Here is a 14,275-nt window from a genome sequence, read left to right on the forward strand (position 1 = left end):
CAGGAGCTATTTCATTACAATTGCATCAACAAGTTAAAAGATAAAAATTAAGTGATCATATTTAATCCTTAAAAAGCATCTGATAAAACTTGGCAATTCTTCCTTAAACATAGGGATAGTTATGGAAAAGTTACATCTAAAAATTAAATGGTAAAAAACACTGTTGCCACATCAGTGAAAATCAGTGACCATTTGTGGAATAGAGGTACTGAAGTCCCCTCCATGGCAGCTCTTCTAGAATGTAAGCATCCTGCATCCAGAGAAATTGCAATTTTCAGCATTTACAACTAATTCAGAATTTTTAATCTAATGTGTGGGCCAGATATAGTAGTAGGGCTGCCAGTTTCTGGCCCCTGCTCTAGAATCTTGCCACTGAGAATAATATTAACTGTTTTAAAACATTGTTTTTGGTTTTTCATTATCTTACCAGGTAAATGTTAATAGTTGTTCTTAGTTCCACAACAGCTGCTGCTGTGTTGTATATACCATTTATTCAAGTGTTAGTTGAAAATCCAAATGTGCTTAAAATAAAAGTAAAAAATTATTTGGATGATATGAACAGCTACACAATGGAAAAAATATCTTCTGGTAAACTCCACCATCCGGCAACGTGCCTTCCTGGTACACCACAGTTCCACAGTTATATATATATTTTTAATCCTCACCTGAGGACATTTTTTCATTTTTTGTTCAGATAAAGTAGGAGGAAGAGAGAGGAAGAGACAGAGAGAGAAAAACATCGACATGAAAGGGACACATCGAGTGGTTGCCACCCACACGACCCAACCAGGGCCAGGGACAAACTGCAACCGAGGTACGTGCCCTTAGCAGGAACCAAACCCGGGTCTCTCCGGACCGCAGGCCAACGCTCTAACCGCTGAGCCAAACCAGCCAGGGCTATTTTTGAAGATTATTAATCATTTTAGAAAGAAAAAATGGCCTTGGTAAAGATTTTGGATTACTTTGGTCTAATTCTTAGTTTTCTATTGTTCTTAGCAAAAGAAATACAGATAGATGAATAAACTAACAAAAAATAAGGAACTTCAAAAGTGATATAAATCACACAACCCAAAAAAATTTCATTCTTTTTAAGTAAAGGCACTTAAGAGTTTAGGTATCCAGATATCAGAAGCATGTTGGTTGTTAAATTATAAGTGACAGTAGTGGCCTGATGGTTCACTAGGCCTTAAACTCTGTTCTTTATCCCCTTCTCCTCATTTAGAAACATAAAGATAGTCTCAACTTCATTTTTTTATTTTTCAATTTTACTTATTCTTATTCTTATTATTATATTAATCCTCACCCGAGGATATTTTTCCATTGATTTTTAGATAGAGTGAAAAGAAGGGAGAGAGAGAGAAACATCAATGTGAGAAATAAACATCAATCAGATGCCTCATGTATGTGCCCCGACCAGGGATCCAACCCAAAACCTAAATATGTGCCCTGGCTGGGAATCGAACTCGTGATCTTTCAGGTCTACAACACGATGCTCCAAGCAACTGAGCCACACTGGCCAGGGCCAAAACTTTAAAAAATACAGCTCTCTGACAGGCATTTTTATATAGGGTTTATCAAATGAGCCAACACTCTTTAGCATTTTTTTCTTTACTGATTTTTAGAGAGAGAGGAAGGGAAAAGGAAAGAGAAATAGAAACATCGATTGGCTGCCTCCTCCTGCCCCCACTGGGGATCGGGCCCACAACCTGGGCATGTGCCCTGACCAGGAATCAAACCGGTGACCTCTTGGTACATGGGTCGACGCTCAATCACTGAGCTCCTCCACCCAGGCTCTTTTTCTTTTTAATTAAGTTCATTGGTGTGACATTGGTTATTAAAATTATATAGGTTTCGAGTTATAATTCTATGATCTATATATTGCATTGTGCCCACACCCAATGATTTTTCTATTATTTAAATGTTTTAAAACTCAAGAAGTGAATGCTATTATGACTCTTCAAAAAACTGACTCCAAATTTAAAGAGACTATGTTGCCCTGGCCGGGTAGCTCAGTTCATTCGAGCATTTTCTCAATATTCCAAGGTTGCAGTTCCGATCCTCAGTCAGGCACATACAGGAATTACCCAATGAATGTATAAGTAAGTGGAACAACAAAACTCACTCATTCTCTCTCTTTCTCTCTCTCTCTTCCCCCTTCTCCCTCTCTCTCTAAAATCAATTTTTAAAATATTAAAAAACAAAAAGAGATTGTTGAACTTACAGGGTCAGGAGCTGGCGGAGTATTAGGGAATGACCACTCTAGTGAGGAACATCTCCACCTTCTGGCACAGATAGGAAGTGCAACAGAAAATTGTAGAAAATTAGTAAATTTTACATTCTGACTGTTTACATAAAAAGTTCTGAGGATGGACACTGACATTTGAATCACTGGACAGCCCTCAATGTATTTTGAATGAGTATCCAGTTCTCCCAAGTAGTTGTTGCTCACATTTCAGAGATAATATGCCCAATTTCCATGTAGCCTTATTTATTTTTGTGTGGAAGACATTGTGCACATGTAATCACTCATTTTGGTAACTGTGAAAGGAGGATGTGACAGTCATGGTTTAAGAGACACTAAGGGAGCCCGGCTGGTGTGGCTCAGTGGTTGAGCATCGACCCATGCACCAAGAGGTCACTGGTTCGATTCCTGGTCAGGGCACATGCCCAGGTTGTGGGTCTGATCCCCAGTGGGGGGCATGAAAGAGGTGGCCAATCAGTGTTCTCTCTCATCAATGTTTCTATCTCTCTCCTCCTTTAGTCTCTCTCTAAAAATCAATAAAGGAGAAAAAAATTTAAAAAAAAGAGAGAGAGAGACACTAAGGGAGCCCAGCCGGTGTGCCTCAGTGGTTGAGCGTCAACCCACGCACCAAGAGGTCGCCAGTTCGGTTCGATTCTGGGTCAGGGCACATGCCCAGATTGTGGGCCCAGTCCCCAGTGGGGTGCATGCAGGAGGCGGCCACTCGATGTTCTCTCTCATCAATGTTTCTATCTCTCTCTCTCCCCCTTTCTCTCTCTCTAAAAAATAAAATAAATTTTTTTAAAAAGAGAGACACTGCCCTGGCCGGTTTGGCTCAGCAGTTATAGAGCGTCGGCCTGCGATCCAGAGAGACCCGGGTTCGGTTCCTGCTTAGGGCACATACCTCGGTTGCAGTTTGTCCTCGGCCCTGGTTGGGTCGTGCGGGTGGCAGCCACTTGACGTGTCCCTTTCACGTCGATGTTCCTCTCTCTCTCCCTCTTCCTCTCACTCTATCTAAACAAAAAGTGGAAAAATGTCCTCGGGTGAGGATTAAAAAAAAAAAATTACATTAAAAAGAGAGACACTAAGGGAAGATGGAAGAATGAAAACGTATAAAAAATTTGGGCCTGGCCAGTGTGGCTTAGTAGATTAAGCACCGCCCCATGGACTGAGAGGTCCTGGTTCGATGCGCATGCCTGGGTTGCCGGCTCTATCCCTGGTAGGGGGCATGTGGAAGGCAGATTGATGTTTCTCTCTCACATCGATGTTTCTCTCTCCTTCTCCTTTCCTCTCTCTCTAAAAAATCAATAAAGACATATTTTTTCTCAAAAAAGAGTAATTTGGACACTTTACAATTTGACCTAGAGCAGTCCTGATCATGTCATGCAAATTATCTTGTGAATCCTTTAAGCATATGATCCATTAGTTGTGAATCTCTATTATAAAGACAGAAGATAAAGTGAAAGATACCCATGCTTGTAACCCTATGATTTTTGAAAAAAAATATTATATTGTATTATTTAGGACTATTTATGAGGTTTTAGCTTTTAATGATCTAGTATGAGTAGAATCCCAATATTAAACACTTGGTGGATAGCAAAACTGTCATATTGAATCCACATTCTGTTAAAATGTAAATCTGTTCTAAACTATGGTAGGATGATAAAATCTTTTTTTTTTTTTTTACTTTTAAAAAAGATTTGACATTCCCTCCATTTATATATCCTATTAAGAAGCAATAAGAAACTATGACTTTTAAAAAATTAACAAACAGAATATTCTTAACATTCATGTATGTATTATAATATGCTCTTAACAATATAGCTTGTTTATCATTATTTTGTTATTTGAAGGGTAAAAGCTATAAATCTTTTCTATGAGGCAGCTTTTTTGTTATCCTCACCAGAGGATATTTTTCCATTTTTTGTTCAGATAGAGTGGGAGGGAGAGAGAGAGAGAGAAACATCAACGTGAAAGGGACACATCAACTGGCTGCCTCCCGCACGACCAACCAGAGCCGGGGACAAACTGCAACGGAGGTACGTGCCCTTAGCGGGAACCGAACCTGGGTCTCTCTGGACCACAGGCCGACGCTCTAACCGCTGAGCCAAACAAGCCAGGGCTATGAGGCAGCTTTTCATAGTAGAAAGAACACTGAATTTAGGGTTCAGAGCCCCACCTTCAAGCTTCAACTTCTCTCTTCCCAGCTATGAGAACCTTGGGTGAGTACTAAGCTTCTCTCCATCTCATTTTCTTCATCAGTAAAATGAGACACTTGGATTTCATAACTTCTGGGTTTCAAGCCCATTGTAACCACCTATGATTGTATTTATTTTTAGTCTTTTATTCTATATCCTCTATGCTATATTTTTTTACATCCCCATGACTGTTTTTATGACTGGCAATCTGCACATCTTAATTCCTTCTCCCTTTTCACCCAACCCCCCTTCACCCCTCCCATCTGGCAAACATCAAAATGTTTTCTGTATCTATGAGTTTGTTTCTGTTTTATTTATTCATTTGTTTTGTTTTGTTTTAGATTTAACATAAAAGTGAAATCATATGCTATTTGTCTTTCTCTGATTTATTTCACTTAGCTTGATACCCTCTAGGTCCATCCGTGTTGTTGCAAATGGCAAGATTGCATTCTTTTTTTATGTCTGAGTAATATTCCATTCTGTATATGTACCATTTGTCTTTCAATAGACACTTAGGTTGCTTCCCTATCTTGGCTATTGTAAATAATGCTGCAATAAACATAGACATGCATGTGTCTTTTCAAATTAGTGTTTTGGGTTTCTTAGGATAAATACCCAGAAGTGGAATTAATGAGTCCTTCTTTGTCTCTTGCTCTACCTTTTTTAAAAAAATTATTATTCATTGCCCTGGCTTGTTTTGCTCAGTGGTTAGAGCGTCAGCCTTTTGACCAAAAGAGTTGTGGGTTTGATTCTGGTCAAGGGCACATACCTCGTCTGCGGTTCATTCCCCTGGTCGGGGTCATGCAGGAGGCAACCAATCCATGTCTCTCGCTCACATCACTGTTTCTCTTTCTCTCACTCTCTCTTTCCCCTCCTCTTCCCATCACACTCTATCTGAAAATAAATGGAAAAATATCCTCAGGTGAGAATTTTAAAAATAATAAAATAAAATAATTATTCACTGATTTTAGAGCGAGAGAGAGAGAGGAAGGGGAAGAGAAAAATATTGATTTATTGTTCCACATATTCATGCATTCCCTGGTTGATTCTTGTATTTGCCTGACTGGGGATCTAACTCTCAACCTTGGTGTATCGGGACAATGTTCTAACCAACTGAGCTACCAGCCAGGGCTATAACCTTTGTTTTAGAGTAAATTTTGTCTGATATAAGTATTGCTACTGCAGCTTTTTTTTTTTTTTTTTCATTTCCATTTGCATGAAATATCTTTTTCTATCCCTTTACTTTCAGTCTGTGTGTCTTGATCTGAAGTGGGTATCCTGTAGACAGAATATGTATGAGTCTTGTTTTCTTATCCATCTAGTCACTCTATGTCTTTTGATTGAAACTAATCCATTTACACTTAAAGTTTTTATTGATAGGAATGTAGTTATTACCATCATCCTCACTTGAGGACAATTTCATTGATTTTTAGAGAGGGGGTAGGGAGAGAGAGAAAAATAAACATCAATATGAGAGAGAAACACTGATTAGTTGCCTCCTGTAGGTGTCCCAACCAGGACCAAACCCACAACCTAGGTATGTGCCCACACCGGAAATTGAACCCGAGACCTTTCAGTGTACAGGACCAACTGAGCCACACCGGCCAGGGCCCTTTAACATTTCTTGTAATACTGGTTTAGTCATGCTGAGCAACTCTAGCTTTTTCTTGTCTGCGTATATTTTTATTCTTAAAAGTGCTTCCTCAATTTTGTTAGGCCAATTGATGAAAACTGTAAAATAATAAAGTACTAGTCACTTTTTCACAGAAGACTTACAAGGTATGAAATTGTGAAAACCCCTTTATCCTTGGAAGCATCATACCCCCAGAGAATGTGAAGTGTGATCACCTTAGAAAGAATCCCATGAACTTTACATATAAATTAAATTCCTCTTCAGAAGTTACAATATTTCCAGAGAATCTTTCCGGGAGTTTTTTCTTTTTAAGTAAATTAACTGTAAAATGTTAAGTTAAATATCAAAATTTTCAAGTATTCAAATAGTTGCTGAACATACATTTTTATCTCTCATAAGCTACTAAAAAAGATGGCAACTTCTGAACACATTTGCTCACTATGCATTTATTGGGTTTTTCATTTAGGATCATCAGTGAATTAGTGATTATATATTACTATGACTATATAATTTAGACTGCTAAATGACATGTTAATATTGCTTAAGAAATCATTTATAAATTGGTATTTATAAGCAGGATTCTATTTAATCTTAGCAGTTAATTCATGTTTAGCATTCAATTTCTAGCTAATCAACATTCTATTTGACCTTAAAATTTGCTAATGTTTAGCACTCAATATACTGTTTCCTAAAAAAAAAGAATAATAACCTTTATTTATTCATTTAAATAGTCCTAAAGATATCCTTACAGTCAAAACTTTTTATATATTGAACTTTCTCTTCCTTAGTTGACATTAAATGTAGTTCAGTTATGATAGTTCCCCAGAATTCAGCATCACTTGTCTTGGTTACAAAATGTTATCACCTGAATGATTCATATAAACAATTGTCTTGAATTTGAAAAGCATCTGGCGTTATATTAAAACCTGCATTTTGTTTCCAGATATTCTATTCCTGTAAGTGATTGGAATAGGAGAATACACTGAGACTAGTGGTTCCAACATGGTCAAAACACTGCTGGTAAGAAATGTAAGTAGCCCTGGCCGGTTTGGCTCAGCGGTTAGAGCATCCACCTGCGGTCCGGAGAGACCCGGGTTCAGTTCCCGCTAAGGGCATGTACCTCGGTTGCAGTTTGTCCCCGGCCCTGGTTGGTCGTGCAGGTGGCAGCCACTTGATGTGTCCCTTTCACATCGATGTTTCCCTCTCTCTCTCTCTTCCTCTCTCTCCTTCCCATTCTATCTGTGCAAAAAATGGAAAAATGTCCCCAGGTGAGGAGTAAAAAAAAAAGAAATGTAAGTAAACTCAGTCCAAATAAATTAGTAATGTAAATATCAGGTTATTTTTTTTTTTTTTTGATATGTAAAACCCTTCAGGACTATTAATGTAGAGAAAGACTTTTTGAATTTTATTTATTGATCTTAGAGAGAGAGAAAAGGTGGTGGAGAGAGAGAGAAACATCATTTGTTGTTCCACTTATTTATGCATTCATTGGTTGCTTCTTATATGTGCCCTGACCAAGGATCCAACCCACAACCTTGGCATATCTGGGATGACGCTTTAACTAACTGAGCTGCCCAGCCAGGGCCTAGAGAAAGACTTTTTAAAACTTTCAAGTTAACTAGACAGAAAATAATGATAATATTCAAAATGATTTTTAATGACTACTATTGCTCTTAAGATATTATCATAAGAATAACTATATTTATTTTACATATCACCAGTAGTGGGGTCAATGGTGGCCCTTAAAAACATAGATCCACGCCCTGGGTGGTGTGGATCAGTTGGTTGAGCATTGGACCATGCACCAAAAGGTTGTTGGTGCCATTCCAGGTTGGGGCACATGCTGGTGTTGTGGGCTAGATCCCCAGTAGAGGGGCATTCAGGAGAGAGCTGATTGATGTTCTGCTCCCACATTGATGTTTCTCTTTCTCTCTCCCTCTCCTTTCATCTCTCTATTAAAAAAAAATATGTATGTATGTGTGTGTATACACACACACACACACATATTTAAAATATAGATCCATGTCCTACTTCCTGGGACTTGTGAATGTTACCTTATTTGGAGAGAAAGGCCTTTGCAGATGTAATTAAGTTAGGGATTTTGAGATGGGGAGGTTGTTCTGGGTTATCTGAATGAGCTTTAAATGTCATCACAAGTATTCTTATAAAAGAAAGACAACCCACTCAGTTGCCAGTGAGTGCTGGCACATGGATCAAAGGGTTGCAGGTTCCATTCCCAGTCAAGGGCACATACCTCAGTTGCAGGTGCAATCCCCGACCCCAGTAGGGTCGTGCAGGAGGCAACCAATAGATGTGCCTCTCTCAGACTGATGTTTCTCTCTCTCTCCCTCCCTCCCTCCCTTCCACTCTATCTAAAAGAAAAGAAAAAGCAATGGAAAAATATCCCCAGGTGAGAATTTACAAAGGAAGGAAGGGAGGGAGGGAAGGACAGAGGGAGCGAGGGAGGGACGGAGGGAGAGATTTGACAGACAAACAGAAGACACAGAAGAAGAGGAAGCAATGTGACCATGGTGGCAGAGAAAGGCATGATGCAGCCACAAGCCAAGGGACACCTGCAGCCACCAGAAGCTACAAAGGCCAGGAACATATTTCCCCCCCTGGAGCCTCTGGAAGGAGTATGACTCTGCTAACAGCTCCATTTCGGACTTCCGGCCTCCAGAACTGTGAGATGAATTTCTGTTGCTCCAGACCACCCAGTGTGTGGTCATTTATTACTGTAGCTCTAGAAAACTCATACATACCTTAGTTACACTGCTTCATGATGAGTTTCTAGGATATTACCTGCTTTTAAATTTTCTAGTCTTCCATAGTTGTTTATATTTATTTTTCCTAATAAAAAAACACATAAGAAATAACTATTATATTTTCGATTCAAATATGTTTTACTCTCTGATGACAAGTTATAATATTTCCAGATATTATCAAATGAAGTTTTTATTGTGGATTGTTTCTTCAGATGACATTAACTATGCAGAACTTTGTAGCTACTTTTGAAAGAAGATACCATGAGTCATTCCATCACAGAATGCTAATTTATATGGTGAAAACAACTAACTGTTTAAAATCTTAGCATAAAAATGGCAATACAATAAGAAAAATATAAAACCAAAAGTAAAGAGAAACCAATTATCCAATAGGAGAGAAGGACAGAATCAAAGCCCAGGACATTAGGAGGCAGTCTAATAGGACAGGTGGCCTAGAGGTACAACAGCCCTCACAGAATTACAGCCAATTTTCAAATAAGAAGGGCTGACAAGGTAACTCAGGCCTTAAACTTGCTTTCAGGTGATTGAATTGGAAGTAACCCAGGAACTGTATGGAGGCAAATGTAACTCTTCTCTGAAATAAAGTACCTCTATTCTTGGTCTCGATTTATTTCTACAAATAAACTTTCATATTCAATGTATGAACTGCAGCCAAAGAATATCAGGAACCCCCCAAAATCAGACTGTATGAGCAAAAGGAAGCAGAAATGACCAACTGAAACCGAAGTCGTCAAGCGTTGTATTTATCAGGTACAAGCTATAAAAGAGCAAACTAAGAAATAAATTTGAAGATCTCCTTCAGGAAAGAGAGGGTTAGTTGACTGGATCATAGGTTGTTATAACTAAGTAATCCAGTTAAAAAACAAAGAATGAAAACTAGATTGGACAGACAAAAAAGATGGAGAATACAGACGATACGGTAGACTTAGAAGAAGTAGTAAGAAAATCTGAAATACACCCTGGCCAGTTTAGCTCAGCAGTTAGAGCATCGGCCTCTGGTCCAGAGAGACCCAGGTTCGGTTCCTACTAAGGGCACGTACCTCAGTTGCAGTTTGTCCCCCATCCTGGTTGGGTCCTGCGGGTGGCAACCACTTGATGTGTCCCTTTCATGTCGATGTTTCTCTCTCTCTCCCTCCCACTCTATCTGAACAAAAAATGAAAAAATGTCCTCGGGTAAGGATAAAAATAATAATAATAATAATAATAAAAATAGAAATCTGAAATACAATGAAATTGAGTCTTCCTAAGGGAAGAATAAGAGAGCACAGGGCAATACTTGAAATCTTTTTAGAGATTTGTCATTTTTATTTATCTTTTTAAAAAATCAGCAGGTTTTTCATTGATTTTTCTCTATTATTTTTGTTTTTAATTTATTCTCTAATGTTTATTATTCCCTCTTTCTTACATGCTGTGAGTTTATTTTGTTCTTTTTCTAGGTCTTGGGATTACAGGCTAGATGATTGATTTGAGACTTTTCCTTTTTTCTGATATAGACATTAAATTCTGTTGATTTTCCCTCAGTACTGCTTTGGCTGTGTTCTACAAATTTTCATTTGATATTAAAATTTACCTTTTAAGTTTCATTCAGTTCATTTTTATTTACTTATTTTTTTAATCCTCACCTGAGGATATTTTTCCATTTATCTTCAGACAGAGTGGGAGGGAGAGAGACAGAGAAACACAGATGTGAGACACATTGACTGGCTGCCTCCTGCACGATCCCGACCAGGGCCAGGGACCGAACCACAACCGAGGTATGTGCCCTTGACCGGAATTGAACCCATGACTCTTTTGGTCCTTGGGCCAACACTCTAACCGCTGAGCCAAACCGGCCAGGGCTCATTCAGTTCATTTTTAATGTGTTGTTAAAATAATGTGTTCTTATTTTCATTCAGTTCATTTTTTAAAAATTTCTCTTGGACCTTCCTCTTTAACACATGGGTTATTTATAAACATGTTGTCTAGTTTCCAAGTGTTGGAGACTTCCCTGTTAAATCTTTCTGTTATTGATTTTAGTTTGATTTCCTTGTGCTTTGAGAACACACTCTGTATGATTTCAATTATTTTAAATTTGTTGAGGTCTGTTTTATGGTCCAGGATATGGTCTATCTTGGTATTTGTTTTGCGGGCAATTTATTTTGCCACTTCCTTCTGGCCTCTGTGGCTTATGATAAGTAATTTGCTATTATGGAAATTGTTTTTCTCCCTATAGTTAAGGTGGTATTTCTCTCCCCTGATTTCAAGACTTTTCCCTTGTTTTAGTTTTCATAAGTTTCACTATAATGTAAATGGTGTGAATTTCTTTAGGCTTATTCTGTTTGGAGTACACTCAACTTCTTAAATCTCAGGATTTGCCCTGGCCGGTTTGGCTCAGCAGTTAGATTGTCGGCCCGAGGTCCTGGGTTCGGTTCCTGCTAAGGGCACATACCTTGGTTGCAGTTCGTCCCCAGCCCCAGTTGGGGTTGTGCGGGTGGCAGCCAGTCGATGTAGCTCTGTCACATTGATGTTTCTCTCTCTCTCTCTCTCTCTCTCTCTCTCTCTCTCTCTCTCTCTCTCCCCTCCCCACTCTATCTGAAGATAAATGCAAAAATGTCCTTGGGTGAGGATAATAAAAAATAAAAAATAAATAAATCTCAGGGTTTATGTATTTTGCCATATTAGAGGAGCTTTCAGCTTTGAGCATTTTTTCAGGCTTGCCTTCTTTCTACCCTCCTTTTGATTCTCCAATAACATGGATGTCAGATCTTTTGTTATAACCCCACAGGTCTCTGGGCTCTGTTCATTTTTTTTTTTTCCAGCCTATTTTTCTCTGTGGTTCAGATTGGTTAAATCTTGTTTTATCTTCAAGTTCACTGATCCTTTCCTCTGTCTCCTAGAGTCTGCTTTCAAATTCCTCCATTAAGTTTTTTATTTCAGTTACTGTATTTTTCACTTCTAAAAATTTCTACTTGATACTTTATACTTTCCCTTTCTTTGCTGAAACTTTCTATTCTTTTCATTTGTTTCCAATGTATTTGTAATTGTTAGTTGAAGCATTTTTTTTTTTTTTTAATCCTCACCCGAGGACATTTTTCCATTTTTTGTTCAGACAGAGCGGGAGGGAGAGAGAGGAAGAGAGAGAGAGAGAAACATCGATGTGAAGGGACACATCGAGTGGCTGCCACCCGCACGACCAACCAGGGCCGGGGACAAACTGCAACCGAGGTACGTGCCCTTAGCGGGAACCGAACCCGGGTCTCTCTGTACCGCAGGCCGACGCTCTAACCGCTGAGCCAAACCAGCCAGGGCTAGTTGAAGCATTTTTATGATAATTATTTAATAAAGTTTGTCTGAAAATTCTAACATCTCTGTCATCTCAGTGTTGGCATCTATTTATTGTATTTTTCTTTAAAGTTGAATTGCACCTGGTTCTTGAAATGATAATGATTTTTCCATTGAATCTGGGACATTTTAGGTAATATGTTATGCGACTCTGGATCTTTTTTGTTTTTTTGAAACAGCCAATTTTATTCAAGTTCTCCAAAATTCATACTCCACATCTTGTTTCTAAAATGTATGTCACCCTTCATACAATGGTTTTATTATTTTATCTTTATAGATTTTTTTTTCTTTTCTTTACAGTTTTTCATTAGACACCAGGTCTTGAGTTGCCCAGTTGGGAGCCTCTTACCTAGTATTCTGATTAAGTTTCTTCTCAATATTTATGGTAACATCTGTCTTCTAAATGGAAGGTTTTTGGTCTTTTCAATCACTTGCTGATAGGGTGAGAGTGCACTGTCACCCATAACCACATGACCTAATTTAGAAACAATCTTTGCATCCAGTCTTGCATTTTTATGTTTTTAAGTTAAAAAAAAAAAAAGTTTTTATTTTATTTTTTTAGAGACAAATAGAAACATCAATGTGAGAGAGACATCAATCAGCTGCCTCCTGCATGCCCCCTTCTGGGGGTCAAGCCCACAACGTGGGCATGTGCTCAACTGGGAATCAAACAGGGACCTCTCAATCCATGAGACAATCCACTGAGCCACACCGGCCAGACCAGTGTTACACTTCTAATCAAATGTACAATCAACCTTTCAGCTTCTTCTGGAGCCATGTTCAGTTCATCTGCAAACATGTTAATGATGATACACTGTTGGATGTGACAGAAAGTCTCAGATATGAAGAGACAGGTATTTCTAATGAAATCCTCAAGACAAGCCATCAAGAAAAAGTCATTCACCAGCACAGTTTCTCATTCCCTCAGCTTCTGCTGAGCCCCATCAAAGTCCACGTTAACATATAAGCATTCAACAAACTCTTTAACTGGGTCTTTATATGTGTAAGACTCTCTGTTGAATAACTTAGATTAGATCTTTTAGCACCAGCTGATGTTTTCAAACTTCTTTGTTTGTTATGACTACTGTAGTCAAATATCAAGGAATATGTGGACACATCGTCCAATTTGCATTAGGATATTGTGGCCAATAAAGGAAGAGATCAATAATGTTATTGCACCTGTAGGGTGGTTGAAGAAAACAAAGAGAGACCAGTGAATGAGTTATGTTTGCTGCTGAAGAGACTGGAGAGACTGGAGTAAAGAATTCACAGAATTATTACCTATAGTCTCTTTTAACCATAAAAGGCCTTCTGTGGCTGCATCCCAATTCTGTATTAAGTTTCAGAGACCAGTTTTCCCCAGAGTGAACTCCAAGCATTTCTATCCATTGCTGGGAGAAACACTTAAAAAAAGTAAAGCTATTCTGCTGCTCCAGAGTAATGCCCACATTCATACTGGAATTTTGCATACCTGTAGTATCTAAATAGTCTTGCTGAAAATCATGCTTGTCCACCAAGTAGTCAAATAGCATCCAACAACCCTGGTTGACTGCATTTGTCTTGTAGTTTCTGGATCTTCAAACATCTTCACAATTGGTTCTGTTTCTGCCTGTAGCTGTTTCAGTTGTGGTTCTTTTTTCTCTCAAAGTATGAAGGATAGCCCTGGCTGGTTTGGCTCAGCAGTTAAAGTGTCAGCCTGTGGACCAATGAGTCGTGAGTTTGATTCCAGTCAAGGACACATATCTTGGTTGCAATTCATCCCCAGCCCTGGTTGGGGTGATGTGGGAGACAGCCACTCAGTGTGTCCCTTCCACGTCGATGTTTCTATCTCTCCCTCCCTCCCACTCTATCTGAACAAAAATGGAAAATGTCCTCAGGTGAGGATAAAAAATAATAATAATAAAAAGCATGAAGGATATCATCAGAATAAAGGTTTTTTGCATATGTCCATAGCCAAGTCTACCATGTTGATATCACTAAGAAAACTGAATTTTTCTTGTAATTATTTTCCACTATATAGCTCCTTTAGGGAGAGAAACTCAAACAACAGAAAGACTAGATGCCGATTCAAAAAGCATGCGATGTGAGTAGTGAAGTC

General features: G+C 38.6%; 1 pseudogene; it reads right to left on the reverse strand.

Moving 5' to 3' along the window:
• Positions 1 to 12,471: 12,471 nt before the first annotated feature.
• On the reverse strand, positions 12,472 to 14,275 carry LOC118623630 (annotated as a pseudogene).

This window comes from Molossus molossus, unplaced genomic scaffold (assembly GCF_014108415.1).
Source record: "Molossus molossus isolate mMolMol1 unplaced genomic scaffold, mMolMol1.p scaffold_m16_p_1, whole genome shotgun sequence".
Lineage (NCBI taxonomy): Eukaryota > Metazoa > Chordata > Mammalia > Chiroptera > Molossidae > Molossus > Molossus molossus.